Source organism: Triturus cristatus, chromosome 1_2 (assembly GCF_964204655.1).
Source record: "Triturus cristatus chromosome 1_2, aTriCri1.1, whole genome shotgun sequence".
In the NCBI taxonomy this organism is placed as follows: domain Eukaryota; kingdom Metazoa; phylum Chordata; class Amphibia; order Caudata; family Salamandridae; genus Triturus; species Triturus cristatus.
In genome coordinates this window covers 973,019,543-973,034,883 of record NC_140580.1, presented here as the reverse complement: position 1 = coordinate 973,034,883, position 15,341 = coordinate 973,019,543, and the positions used below count along the sequence as shown (strand labels likewise).

Genomic DNA, 15,341 nt, shown 5'->3' with positions numbered 1-15,341 from the left:
CATCCAAATGCAGTCATAAGCATCTGAAAGATGACCAGTCAGCCGTAACATAGGGCCTTCCACAGCAGGGCAAACGGATCACCGTGATTTTATTAACGTTTGTTCCGTGTGAGTTGGAAACATTTTTGTTGTTGTTAAAATCTTTAGATTGTATAGCAGATGACGAATTATGTTGAAAAATTCCCACAAATCCATAATTATGCAGGAAACACGGCAGCCAAAAATCCGCATAATTCCGGTGGCCCCGACTGTAACAGAAAGAAGTAGATTAAAGTATTGCAGCGGGGGGAGGGGCAGGATGGAGGTTAGGGCAATGGAGGGGGCACTCGGAGGGGGAAGAGGAAAGAGACATTTTCAGCAATATGATGCAGACAGAGCCCTCCAGGGCAGCCCACTCTGTCACAATCTGAGCTTTCACCGGGCCAAGCGCTTTTACAAAATTTTTGTGCTGTAAACTGGCTGTGGTGATTGTTTCGGGGGGTGGGGGGGGGGGGGGGGGGGGAGAGAAAAACATGCTCAGTGCAGTAATGGAGCTGTGGGTGGAAAAAGCACTTGGTGCTAACCTTGAGAGCTCTTTTTGAGGCTGGGTGCAGCTAAGGTTATACGGCATCTTCAGCTGCTCTGCCGTCACGATGTGTGGCGTGAGTTAGGACGGGTGGATTGTCAGGACATGGGGCATGCTGAAGGTTTGAGGTAGAGGCACGTTTTATGGCTGCCAATGCTTGTTATTAGCGAGTTAACCACATCCACTGGACTTCGAAAGAGGGTTTGGTGTCTGATGATTGGACTGTGTTACTCAGCCGTGCAGTAAAACAATCTGGTTTGGGGGGGTGGGGTAGCATTCGGCTGGTGTGAGTAACCGCCGGGCGCTCGGAGCTGAGGTATCTTTATATATCTCTGGGACAGGGTCCAGCGCGAAGGGAGGACGGAGTTGAGGCAAGTGAAGAAGAAAGGCGTGTTAGCAGAGAAGGGAGAATCATTCCGCAGTCGCCCCGCTGCCCGGACTCCTCAATCTGGGAAAGATATTAATCCCGGCGCCTTGGTCAGACAAAGGAGCGGAGGAGGCGACGGGGGGGATGAAATGACAGACCATGGGCTGTGATAAAAGGAAACATAGGGAATAGGACAATGGGAGGGCGGCAGCAGCAAAGTGAATCACAACAGGATAGTTACTAAACAAGCAGAGCAAAAAAAAGCCCACTTACATGAAACAAGACACGCGGCCGCGAGACACACTCTGTGGTGGGGGAGGGGCGAGCAAGACAGAGGCGGAGCGAGGCGCGCGCACTTGGTAGAGCGAGTGGAAAGCCAGATGGCGCCTCTGCTCGTGCCTGTGCGTGTAACCACACGCAGTATGCCATCCAAAAAGCTGTGGTAGGTTTTTAAAGCCCACCCACTAAATGTCTCGCCAGAGTAGCGAATGCGCTGGCTCAGGCGAGACCTAATAACACAAATACTAATGAAAGGGTAGCTAACTTTAAAGGAGATAGAGTAGCATTAGAAGCATCAGATGAGTCAAATATTAAAGAAGATAGAGTAGCCTTAGGAGCACCAGATGAATTAGACTTACACCACACTGTGACAAACAATGACACTACTTTAAATGTATTTACAAAGTTATTAGTGCAATATGTAGACACTATGGAAGTTGGTGATTGTTATGTATGTATGAAATTACCAGCATCTGTAGCAGAAGGTGTAACATATCACCATTTACCATTAACATATGGTATTTCATGTGGTGTTTTGTCAAGTTGATATTATAGAACAGGAAAATTACAGCATTATTATTATAACGTAGGTGTGAGTTTTTCAGAGGTTCCTATTCGAAAGAGTATGAACCCAGCTCTTAGTACTAAAGATGCACAGTTTATGGGTGAATATTTCCTAACAATGAAAACAATAGATATAGCTGAAGTGCACAAGCGCAACTGAACATGTACATTACACGAAAAAGAGAATATATTTTTTAATTTAGTGGAGCAAAGGAAACAGGATTTACAAAGAAAGGCTTCTGAAAAGAAACGTCAGATTCCTCAATGGGCTGAGAAAGAGGAGATTTATACATCTGGCAAGACTCATGCTGTGATGTAACTGGATGTTGAAAAGAAAGGGAAGATATGCATTCATAGGTTATAAACGGACTATAACAACGCATTTATTGGTTCCAGTGAATGTGAACATAATTTCTTAGTTATCGGGGATGGGGACTAAAAGGTGAAACAGACCCAGTATTTCCTGGAGTTTGTGTAGGAATAAATCCTATTTTAGGCTGCCTGCACATTGGTACTGGAGTTGCGATTTTGGAATAGCATTCGCAAAAGTGTACCATGTAAAAAGAATCACTGGAAGCAACGAAGACACAAAGGAACTAACACGTACCAAGAGAGATAGTTTTTCAGAAATAGTAGGCGATATATTTAGTACATGGATACCTTCAGTGGGAGTAATTCTGAATTTACTGAAAATTTGTCAATTATCTACAGTAGTTGATCGTCTATCGACTGATACTGCTGGGGGTTTCTTGATGATCAATACAGAAATGGTTGCAATTAGGTCAATGGTTTTACAAAATCGACTTGCTCTTAATATACTATTGGCAAAAGAGGGCGGCGTTTGTAAAATGTTTAAAGCACAACATTGTTGCACTTATATTCCTGATAAGTGTTGAAATTGGAGGCTACACTAAAAATATTACGAAATTGGAGGAAGATTTGAAACCACTGGAAGTTTACCGTGTATGAAAGAAATTAACCGATAGTATTACTACCATAGGGAGATGGTTTACTAATATAGGTAAGAGTATTATAGGTCAAATAATACTACCGATACTTGGAATAACAATATTATTTTTAGCAATGATGATATGGCGCAAATGCTGTAAGAAAAGAAAGAGATATGAAGTGAACGAAAGGGGAAAGAAAAGGAAGCATGATGAAATTCAGTTGGAAGAAATGAAGGGAGAGTTTTCAAAAAGATGAAGAATTTACAATACAATAATGAAGAAGGAGATGAAAAGACAGAAAATGCAGTTGAGTGTGCTAAAGTTGGCATCTGATTTGATGATAGGTAAATTGGTGATGGCACAAATATCATCAGAGAGGGGACTGATGGAGCAAGGACTCGTATAAAAGACTTGCTCGGAAGCAATGCTCTCAAATAACTCGTAACACTGTATTAATCATGTCTGTAGAGACTAATATGCACCACATTCCATATAATTAGCTTAGAGGAAGCTTGCATATGTGTTTACTAACAAGTAACCCGAGAGAAACTTAAAATGGCTGCTAACGCGGGAATTTGCACTGCGCATGCGTCAACTGCATCTACGCAAGATGACACACAAACTTGGAGGGAATTTTCTGCATCTGCGCACTTGCTTCTAATATAAGGCAAAGAATTAGAAGAAGATTGCGGAAGAATGGAGGAGGAAGATAGTGTCAGAGAGGGGTGCGACGCAGGCATTGGATCTAGAAGAGGTCATCTATCCTGTCCCTGAAACCTGTCCTGAAACCTTTGTCACCTGAGCTTACGTGAATGTGTGTTTATGGGCCCAGGTGAGTTTGTGGATTGTGAGTATCTCTAGCTGGTAACCCGCTGGATCACTACCAGATACTCAACTTACAGGAGCAGCAAATAAAAGAGGGAGATGGCTGCTGTGTTCTGGTTTGTATGGACTGTAGTGGAGTTCTAAATCTGGAATTTTAGGTGTGGTTAAGGAATGCTTTAAAGTGCTGCGGTTTCCAGTGGCAATTAAAATGATGCTAACCTCCGGTCTTGACGTTAAATCAATTGCTCACACAGGAGTGATAGAACAGGCAGAAGCATTGCAAGATCAATACTCTTGAAGAAAAGGCCGCAATCAACCTCCACACACACAAAATGGCTCTGCAACCTTCTGCTACACACAGAACCTACACTTTAAAGTCAGCATCAGTGATTCTCTTACATACACACAAGCCCTGCAAGTTTTCTATTCTTTCTCCTTTCATCAACGCACACCTGTTACAGCAGCTTGATGCCTGGCAGCGTCGGATCATGAAAACCTGCCAGCACTTTGTGAGGCGAACAACAATCAGGAGGCTGGATACTTCAGTTGGACACTCAGAGGGTCCTCGTCCAGGTGTCTGTAGCAAATGTTGGATGAAGACAATCACATCTTCTCTTTAGGGAACGGCTACAAGCAAGCATCTACCACTAAAATAAGCCAACACTAAGTGTCTAAAATCCTACACTTGCATTGTCCCTACCGTAAAGCGTGTACACAACTTTGAGCAAAAAGAAACTGCTCCAAGACTGAAAACCTCATACATAACCAACTTACCACCACAAAACACATTACACTGCATACTTATCAATTCATACTCCGTGTCATATATAGAAGACATCTATGTAGCACATGGAAAATATCCCAGATACCATCACCAAATCAATTTAAATTCTCAAAGGACGCTTCCTGCTCTCCCACCTCCAAGCCTGACACTTTGCTTTTTGGGCCTGGTATGTCTATACATTACATGTAGTTTGCTGACAAGTTAACGGACCTCAAACTGCACAAAGCAGTTCAAAACATTTTGACACTCAAGACATTAAACATCAACTTACCCACTGTATAGACAACAGCCTAGTCATCACACCTACCCAGTCACTTTGTTGCCCTCCTAACACAATTATATAAGCAGTAGTATACTATTGTGCAGCTCCCGTCTCTTCTTATTGCACACCACTAGGCCTCCTTGATCAAACAAAACCAAACTACAAGAACTGCAATCCTACAAAGACGTCTGCCATCAACATTCAAAAACAAGATCTAATATTCCCGTTACATTATATCCAACCCTCAATAAACATCTATTTTTTCCTCTGTGCATTCAACTCCACACGTAATATGAATTAAAGCCCTGTTGAAGTTGAGAACAGAAATAAACCTGTGTTTACTGTGGCACAGTTGGGGATCATATAGTCAACAAAAGAGCTAATCATCAACAAGTCATCAAGTCAGATCTCTCACAAAACTCAAAACTGTCTACAGCGAACTTATCACAGCCAAAGCCAAAAGTAATCTTCTGAGCCACCAAAAAAAGTAAAGTATTTCTCATAGCTATCAGGCAATTGTATTAATAATTTCCCAGACATGCCTTTTGCTACCTTATTGATAAATGCAATGCTATGAATCACCTCATAGTCAAGGTACTTTGTACTGTACCGAAAAATACATACAGCGCTTCATACACCGGATGAGGAAGAGGTGCCTCCGTGGTCATCGGTTAACTGGAAGGCCCTTTCGGTGTGCACGGCTAGAATCATGTGGGTGGGAATTTCAGAGATGTGCTCAAAACATCCTGCAGCCAACTTGTAGATGTGCTTAAGTAAGACATAATGTAGAAAAATGCAGTTAAAGTAGAAGATCCATGCCTTGAGAAATGTACTCACCCACGTGCGCCATTTTACCTGGGAAAGCCATTTTGCCTGCTGGCCCAGTTTGGTGAAAGAGCTCCAATTGGTAACGAACAGGTTTTCTGCTCATTCAGAAACTGAACGAGCAATAAATATGCCTTGGCGGTTTTAGGTCTCATGCCTAGCGTTGCAGTGCACAACACTGCTCGCGCAGCGAGAGACCTCTTGTAGGGGTTTCAAAACGGACCTAGGAATCGTACACGCTTGTGCTTTTCCTTTTGGCCACGCTATTGGCCTTTGCGTGCGTCTTTTTATAAAAGACAGCACGCAATTGGCCAAAGGCGGGCGCATTGCTCCGCCCATGGCCTATTGGTGTCTATTACGCGCACCGCTGCCCTGTGGTTTCAATTATTGTGCCCAGACACGGGCGCGATAATTGAAACCACATGGATCGCTATGGTGCGCGCGCGCGCGCGCACACCACTCGCGGACTCACCGCCTACTCCCCCTCTCGCAATTAACTTTCACGGGCACGGGGCCGCACTTGTATTTTTGCTTCAGGCATGTCTTAGTATCACGTTTGCAGGCCTGTAGATACAGCGGCAAACCTAGCAGCAGGAGGACGTAGCAAGTGAGTCGATTGTTTTAGGTGCATTATTTTACTAGTTTACCTTATTTTAAATTCCAAAGTATTACAATGAGAGGGATTATAACTGTCTGTTTCAAAATATGGCCTATCGGTATTGCTACATCAGATTTCCTAACATTTTTCCACTTTCGAGCTTCTTTTCTGCCGCAGATTTCACGAGTTATTGCCTGTAGAAATATGCTGTGGGAAAAGCTAGGAAGTCGGCAATTACTGCTCATCACGGAATATATACCGAGTAAAAGAAAGTGCAGCTTCTAGACTAGCAAGTCTGTGTGTGCTACTGGCGATGGCTACGTAGGTGAATCTGATTTGATGGGTGATGAATGCACATGAGCGCATGGGCGAATGGACAAGGCATTAGTGACTGTATGCAGGGAGAGACCAGCTTTCAGTTATAAACCAGATCTATTGGCTAAGCCAGTGTCTGCTTTGGAAGAGGTGCCATGTTATCGATAATGGATCTGGTAAGAACATTCACTGATACAGAAGTTATGGGAGAGGTTTCGAAAAATGATGCGTTAGACTGCTGTCCCAGAGGCTGTTTGAAGCTCTGTATAAGGAGTGTGATGTCTCTGACACCGCTGCATTTCTGGTGTTAAAAGCTGCACGTCCCCCCTCCCCCCCCCCCCCCCCCCCCCCCCCCCATGTTTACCAGATTTCTAGTTTCAGAATTAAATGCACCAAGGAATAATCTAGCAAAACTCTGCTTAGTGCGAGTATCCCGACAGCCTTCGGCAACTGAAGAGGTGGCATGCACTTTCACATGTCGGTTACATTTCAAAGTGTTCATGCTACTGAATCAGCAGGTTCCAGAATAAGCATGGTACAGATTTAAAGGAACCAACAGGAAGTTCTCTTGTGAAAGTTGCTTACGCGTGTACCAAAAAGGCGTACATACTTAAAGAGTTCGCATGCACTTCTAAACGTCAGAGGTAAGGGATCCGAGTTGTTGAATCAGCACATCACAGGGTTTTAATGCGAGATGAACCCTGCATTCCTCGACATCATCAGCAGGTGGACTGGCAAACATCTGCCCATCTGATCACCAGCGTGCCGGCTGCGCTGAATTGTACTCAGTGCAATGTTGGCATTCTTGTAGAAGCGGAGTGCGGCCGTGTTTGCATATTCATCGCATATTGGATCAAAAAGCCCTTTTGGATGGTCTTGAAATGTCGGCTTCTAGTTCTCTGAACCAAGCAGCATTCTTTTGGGGTGGTTTGTAGAGGGTGGGGTTAATGGGGATACTATAAACACATGGATGCGATTATTCAGCTCTAGTCTAAAGCAAGAACACTTTTACTTGAGCACTAATGACTGATCAGGTAGACAATCACAAATCAAGTTTGTCAGAATTATTTATGGTTTTCTATCCCCGAAAAGAGTATCGGAGATGGGTTCGAAGGCACTTCACCACATTCTACAAGCGCACAATTAATGAAGACGGCTGCACCACATAGTGGCAGCTTTCAGACAATACAGGCCAAACCAGCACAGTTCTTTCAATGCAATATCCAAGGGGGCAATTTTTACAGTTCCATCCTTCTACCCCATGCACACTGCACATGAAGCATCAGTGCTCTGCCTTGGTAACCGGTGTGCTAGATGAATGCAAGGAGTGCCGAGAATCAGTGGCGGAAATGGAAATAATATTTCCAGAGTGAAATTTGTTTTTAAAAGTTAGAATTATCTGAAGTGTTGTCGAAACCCAAGTGCTGCCAAATTGTCTGAAGACATTTATGAACAAACATTTGCAATGCAATAGGTCTTGCAATTGCTAGATTTTTAGCTATTGGCATTGTAATTGTAATGACAATGCCTTTTATTTAGGGGTTTAAAAAACCTGTAATAATAAAAGGCATTGTCATTTACAATACCAATAGGTCAAAGTTTCTAAAATGCACGACCTATTGCATTGCAAATTCTTGTTGTGTTTTTTCTGGGCACATTTGCTGTATGTTCAAATACAGCGGTCCAATGTCAGCTCAGGTCTTCTTACAAATTGAGGCTTATTTTATTATGGAGATTAGTGTTTACAAAATCCTCTAACTTAGCAGTCAAAGAAAGAAAGAAAAGTAAAGCGAACAATCTGACAGCCGTGCTGGGGTACATGCAGTGGGAACCCTATTTGGACGTCAGGTTTTTTTTCTAACGCAAAACATTTAAATAGCTTGTAATGAACTGTACACATATTTTTAAAAGTATTTCAGTTGTTATGAAAGCACTTTTCGTAATTCTGAAGTGTGATGGAAACATATTTTATTATAATCAAAGCACTTTACTTGGTGATGTGCAAATGATAAATATTTGCTGAAACCTGATTTCCACACTTTTTCGTTTGTATGCTATATAGTCTTATCAAGAAAACAGCATATCAGTGGGAAGAGTTTGTAGCTGTTTCAATGGAAATGTGCTGTCTAAATAACAGTGAGCTAACACAAAACATGATTTAGTAATATATTAATTCAAAGTAAGAGTTTTTAAACATGAGTTGAGGAACATTCTTGCTCCAACTCTGATTAAAATGTTATAAGTGAACTAAGAGGCAAGTCATGGGCCATGTGTACCCTAGATGTGGGCTGGATTATTATTATATTTTGAGCAAACGTTTAGTCATTAAATCCAAGTGTTTTTGGGAAGCAGACATGATGAACTCACATATTTGAAGGTGCTCTTATATGTGATGATTAAGAAAAAGTGAACTCTGTGAAATAAAATATTTGTCTTGGATAACACAATTTGAGACCAGTTTATGAGTCATGCTCAACATAGTTAGGTTGCATAGAATATTCAAGTCACTAGACCTGTAGGTCTGGTAAAAAGGTTTATGATTTTTCCGGGCCGAATACCATTTTATAAGAAGTAATCACCATCATAGTATTCATATAAATTGAAACTAAAAACACTCAACAAGCTACCACCAATCATATCTCTTCCGCACAACATTCCTATATGGTCCAAATTAATGTTAAGCACGATCACAGAGTCAATAGATCTCCTCACCATTGTTGAGTCACACCAATACGAACACAACATTTTGCCCTCAAACTTTGTAAGTTGCTTGCAAATGAAGAACTCTCACCCATATTCGACAACAAGCAGCTCATTCATGTAAATCCCATTACAAATGCTCTCAAAATTAGATAAATTCTCCAATTCCTGAAAACACCTAATATAGACACCAACAAACTCAACCACTGTTGTCCCATTTCCCACTAGTCATTATTCAGCAAAATATACATGAAGGCACACACCAAACAACTTCAGGAATAAGCAAACACTTCCTACCTATTAGTCAGCCAGTCTCGGTTCAAACCTAGATGCAGAACAGAGACCACACTCTTTGAAGCTATGTAAAAACGTACTTAGCATTGTAGACAGCAAATACCAGGTCTGTGGAGTGATATTTTGCATATCACCATCAATTATGCAGAGAAGACTTATTCAGTATTGTAATTTCATTTACACAGCACTTCATACCATTGACAAGGTTTAGCAGACAAGCAAGAGCTCTACCGCCTGGGAGTGCTTTGGTTGGAACAGTGCGTGTCTTCAAGCGGCCTCTATGTGCAATGTTCTGCATAAGAACCATTGCTGTGCTCTTTTTTAGGTCTCGCCTACGCAGCGCAAATGCGCTGATCTTTTTTAGGTCTCGCCTACGCAGCACGCATGCGCTGCTTAGGAAAAAGACCGGTTGCAATCGCTACGGTTTTTGTCCCAAAAACGTGCACGTGTTGCATTGCCTTCAATGGCAACGTGTGCACGTTTGGCGATTCCCTTGCGGGAGCGAGCTTGACACCATATGTTTGTAATCAACTTGCAAACACATGGTGCCCGTGGCTCGCTCCCGCAAGGGAAACGCTTTCACTTTTAGGCGCGTGGTGGCGCTTGCACACTTTTCTCCTGAACATATTTAAGCTGCACAACATTCACAACACAATGTTATCTCGCAGATGTCAAAAATACAATATTTGAAGAAGTTTCTCAGCAGATTGCTGAAGCATTGCGTAATCTTACTTGGGGTGCAGCCTTGAAGAAGGCAGGGTAGCATAGTTGGCAGGCACTGAAAAAATCTGTGTGCAGTCTTCAGGTCAGACAGAGGTAGATGCCCCCTGGCCGCTAAATGCATCATGGAGCCGCATGGTGGACCGCAGTTGCAGAGTACGTGCAAACCTGCTTTAGCGTCCTTATTAGGGTAATCTTAGGCAAAACACTTGACTCTTTTTGCTGCCTTTCGTTAACTGTCGATTTTTGGAGCGCTACATATAAACTGGACATATCTGGCAGGATGTCGCCCATGGCGAGAGATCTTACTTACAGGAAAGAGTTAAAGCCGCTGTGAGATCACGGGCGGGCAATGCTCAACTCGGCCTAGTAAGGTTCGCAGTAGGGCGATCATGGGCCGGTGCAACGCCCATTAGGCTCGAAGGGCTTTGCCACACCCCCCCCCCCCCCAACTCTCGTGTGTGTCAGCCTGGGCTGTGACCGCTTCCCGGGCACACACACAGACAGTTTTTGAGTACTTCACAGGTCTTTAAGAGACCATTTAATTGTTAACGAGGCTTTGTTGTTTTTTCACCCCTTCTTAGAGCCCCCCTGCATCTCCACTCTGCATATTGCTGGAAGAACTACCAACCCCCCCCCCCCCTTAAATTTTTGCCTGGAAAGCGCACTGAGGCTGTTAGGCTGAGAAGTGGGGTGTTAAGAAAAGAGGCCCAGCTGGGAGCCAGGTGTGGTCTCCTCTGCCCCAGTACCTTTCAGGCCTTGGTAGAGGGGTGTGTATCTATAAGACTCGCTGTGAGGCCACCTGTTGTTACAAAAAAAAAAAAACAGAGAGGATGTGGCCTTAGGGTCATAGCTGCCGACTCTGAAACAAAGGAACTAGGTTGGAGTCCCAGCGTCCTCTTAATATCCTGTGATTCTGGGCAACTTATCTCTCGGTGCCTAAAATAACAAGCATTGGCATAGCCAATAGGTCTCGCCTTTGGGGCCTTATAAGTGTTTAAACATGCAACAGTTAATGTCGTCGCACCAAGGATATTGTGCTGCATAACTAAATACTTCTAAGGTCCCAAAAGCGAGACCTATTGGCTATGCCAATGCTTGTTCTTCATCCCATGGGAAGTTAAAAGGAGTAGAGATAGGATGGTTATCCATTAAATACAGGACTAACAGAAGTACATGAGTGTGGTGCGGCATCTGAGGGAAGTATTTTGATGTTATGAATGAATGGCAGAGACCCTCCAAACTGTGCTGCTGATGCAAGCATGCATCAGTCTGTCCAATAATGACATAGAAGCATCACATAAAAAGTGCCACTGTACCACCAGTCATGGTATATGTTCTGAGAAATATATCCAGAAGCAGCAAGAAGCAACCTAAAAGAATGTGCATCATACAACCAGCCATAGTAAATTCTCCGAGGGGGGCATCATGGAGCAGCAGAGGGCTCCTCCTGCAGAATTTGTGTAGAGGAGCCCACTCAAGGGAAAAACGAAGTAACTAACCCAAAGGAGTGAGACGCATACAGTCAAACAGTAGGAATGCCACTATACAGCCAACAGGCTCCGACGACTACACCCAGGAGCAGCAAAAGGGATAGGCAAATATATAACCAGAAACAGAAGACTGGACAGTCCAGCCTCTCAATCATCATAGTCTTTGAAAGGACCTGCCTATTTCATTCAAAAGCCTTCTTCAATACGACTCACTCTGTTAAGTTCGAAGGTTATTTGAAACATAGCAAAGAGTGCTTTAAAGCAAAGATCAACATACAACAACATGGAGATTTCATAACACTGGAGCAGATGAAACCGACAACTGTTCGCTCAAAACCATGACCCAACAAGGGAATAAAATGTATGAGTTATCAAATAAATTGGCTGTTGAAATTAGCCAAACAGGCTACCCTCTACCTAAAGCAGAGGTGCACAAGTAATCAAAGAAGGGATCTCAAAGTATATGAAAAATAGGTTAGTGCTCAAAACTATTACATTTATTTTTATATACTGATTTCCAAACAAGGCTAAAAGAACTTTCATGGTGGTCCAACTGCATTACTTTTTTATAGAGACTCACACCCCCTCGGGAGGTTGAGAAGCCCTCTGATTTGCATTGTTTGCCTGGACGCTCTTTCGAGAGCATGTTGAAAGGATGCTTGTTGAATGGCCTATGTGGAACATCCTGGGTGAAGAGCGTGGTACCAACACCGTGGTGAAACATGGTTTGCCTAATGCCACAACAGATACGCATGGAGTGTAGCAGCAAGTGTGAAAATAAATACTGTTGGCATTCAGATACTTATCAATTTTTTGAGTGGATCTACTAGACTATATTAAGAACCAAACATCAGTAGCATCAAAACCCAACCAATTGAAGGCACTACTAAACCCAACAAAGGAATACTATATGAAGTTCAACGGATTTGAGGAATAGGTAAACCTTCAATTAAATGCTATACGGTATCCACCCATGAGTGACTGAATACCAGCTGACTGGAGGCGCTGCTAAGCCACCAAGGCAGCACTATATTGAGTCCTCCCAGGAGCAACAAAGGCCTAACGTCCTTGATGTGCAGGCTGCATAATTACCATACCTACAAGTATCTGCAGTCACCACTCTGAATGTGGTACAGCAAGTACACAGGCGTGGTTACCACAGAAATTAAGGCAGCTCAGAAGCAATTGGTGATCTTGTGCGAGAATTAGGTTCTGAGAAGAAGAAAGAGTTTGGGTGGAGGGAATTAGGGACTTCAGCTACACAGAGGGATAGGAGAGGGTGTGAGGCAGGGGTTCTGGCCCTAGCATGGAAATTACCACAAGAAGTTGTTCTTTGCCTGGACGCCCTGAAAGGGGAGAGGGGGAGATATATATATATATATATATATATATCACGGGGTAAGACAAGATGAGGGCCAAAGTGCAAGGTAATGTCTCGTAATCAGAGTGGCCCCATTGGTTGGGAGTGCACATAACAAATCAAATAACTTGGGAGGGGGGCCAACTCCTTGAGTCATCCATAAACAAAGCCCATAGTCATAGAATAAGATTATTTTTCCATTTTAATGGCGTAATCTGCTTACTATGTATGTGAGCCATTTAAACAACAAGAAGCTCCTCAGTCAAGCGCTCTGGAATATTATTTTTTCATCCCCTTAGAAGACAGAAAATGAAAACCCTGAAAGAACAGTCAGGCTGCAAGTTTCTTAACGTTGTGAGGATCAAAGGCCAGGCGTCTTTCAGGTTAATGTGGAAACTGCAATCTCGGCAAGCAATTGCTGCAAATACGCTTATATATTCCATCCTGCCGAAAAGGAAGAACACTAAACAAGGCGCAAAGACCAGTAGACCGACAATCGAAGGCCGCCAAACCACTCTAGTCATATTGTCCAAACAGAAAATCTCTTGAATTACTACCAAATGACAAGCGTGTGCAAACCGAGGAGGGAAGGGTGAAGGCCACAACTAAAAGATCCTCAAATCAATCGTGCGACAAGCTACAATAAAACGTTTTAAATCTACACTGAGGTGAATGGGGTCTTCTTACAATAATTCTGAACTTACAGCAAACCGAGAATCAACAAGTGATCTACCGGTAGGCAAGTGTACAGCACCTCGTGTTTCTGGTGTATTTTTATCCACAAATTAGATTTTTTTTTTTTTATTTCAAACCCAGAAAAGAACATGCCCGTTTACCTGTTGATATTGCCTCCGTACCTTTGGATCAGTTGGACCAAGTATCTCCTTACTGCTAAGCGTCCTTCCACGAGACTTTGTACACACTTGTAAATGTGCAGAAGAGCGGCACTTGGACGCTGTAGCAGAGGCTAAACTCACGTGATTAAGTTCCTCTGAACAGCCTCTGACCTACCGGGTTGCCTGGTGCCCTCCCTGCTTGGCTGTCCCAGTAGTATTGAGAGCTCTGGAGTACTAAAAAATACAAGCACAAAGTCCCTTCAAAAGGCTGTTGAAACAAGCGCAAGTCCTGGCAAAACAAACCTAAAACAAGCACATTCCCACATAATAGAATATAGGTTACAAAAATACACAGGGCACATTTTAAAGAACGTTCAACGCGTACTATTCAGGACCACACACCGATTAGTGGTTTTCCCATAAGTGGACATTTTTCCCCAAGGGACTGGGACATACCGGTTCTCTCGTCGCCCTTCCAAGTCACACTTTTTTCCGGAATCTCGTGATTACTTCCGGGGCGACCGAGACGTCTTCGCTTAGCTAGAAGGCATATTGGAACGCTACCGTTGTTACACTGTCTCTGGTACTGCCGCCTGACTTGTAATGATCACGCAGTAGACTTGCCTTCACATTTTTAAAGCACTTAAGAATCCCACGAAAGGCTGAGGGGCGTTCTCAGAATTTTAAAATCTCCGCCTAGAGCGAGAAGGTAAGTTGTGCGAGCGCGGACGTCCCGTCGTATTCAGAAGTATTTTATAATGTGTTCCTACAGTGTTTGACCGCGACAGTGATCTTTTGATGTAATGACTCACCCGTACTTTATGAGCTCGGCCAGGTTAAATGGTAGTCAAGTTGCCCTCTTGCGGCCCCTTCACTGCCTAGCCACGTTGGGGCGGGGGGTAATTGACACGTTTGAACCTCAATTTAAGTAAGAGGCTTCTTGCGAGTAAACGAGAAGAGATTAGGGTGCCAAGTAGGTGTATCCATGTTAAGGTACACTTTAGGGCAGTGTGACTATAGATATATGCCCCCACACCCTTCTCATGATGTAAAAATGAATCCTACAATAGGACTCAACAGATCACAACTAAACCCCAGTGCATGGCTTATACGTGTACACGTTGCTTGTCCTAACCAGAGGTCCAAGCATAATTTTAGGCTCGAGTCTGGGCAGCACATGCACTGCTCTGCGAGCCATGCTGCATTGGAGTATGTACTTGAAGCCCCGCCCATATTTATCATTGGCTTGTGTTATTGTCCTTTGTAAATGCTGGCTTCTGATTCGCTATTAGACTTGTCATTCCCTCCTTAGTACTGCATCGTCTTCATTTGTAACCTCCTATTAGGACGGGCCCTTTTACTTCGGTTGTTACATGGTAGTCGTCTTTAGTCTGTAAGCACTATTTACTTTAATGAGTTTCTCTTACTGCAGTAGGGTAAGCATTATTTTCTTTAATTAGTTTCTCCTTCTGCAGGAGGTTCTCTCATGCATAGTTGTGACCACCAACTTGTTAGGTCTCGGCTGGCGATAGCAGCACGCATGCGCTGCTCTCGGCATTCGAGAGCTTCTTGAAATCAATATGGTTGAGGAAGGGGACTTGAAG

The 15,341-nt window shown here is 43.3% G+C and overlaps 2 protein-coding genes across 3 annotated transcripts in view; one reads left to right on the top strand and one right to left on the bottom strand.

The window, feature by feature from the left end:
• PNPLA7 (patatin like domain 7, lysophospholipase) overlaps positions 1-13,973 on the bottom strand; it is a 1,876,659-nt gene extending 1,862,686 nt beyond the window's left edge. The window contains exon 1 of one of the 2 annotated variants that reach the window (XM_085610534.1): positions 13,738-13,973. The gene's annotated coding sequence lies outside the window, so the exon portion shown is untranslated. The remainder of the gene's footprint in view (positions 1-13,737) is intronic. The other variant, XM_085610541.1, reaches the window with a different exon arrangement.
• A 333-nt stretch (positions 13,974-14,306) lies between these two features.
• MRPL41 (mitochondrial ribosomal protein L41) overlaps positions 14,307-15,341 on the top strand; it is a 48,902-nt gene continuing 47,867 nt past the window's right edge. Inside the window, exon 1 of the mRNA XM_085610521.1 lies at positions 14,307-14,446. The gene's annotated coding sequence lies outside the window, so the exon portion shown is untranslated. The remainder of the gene's footprint in view (positions 14,447-15,341) is intronic.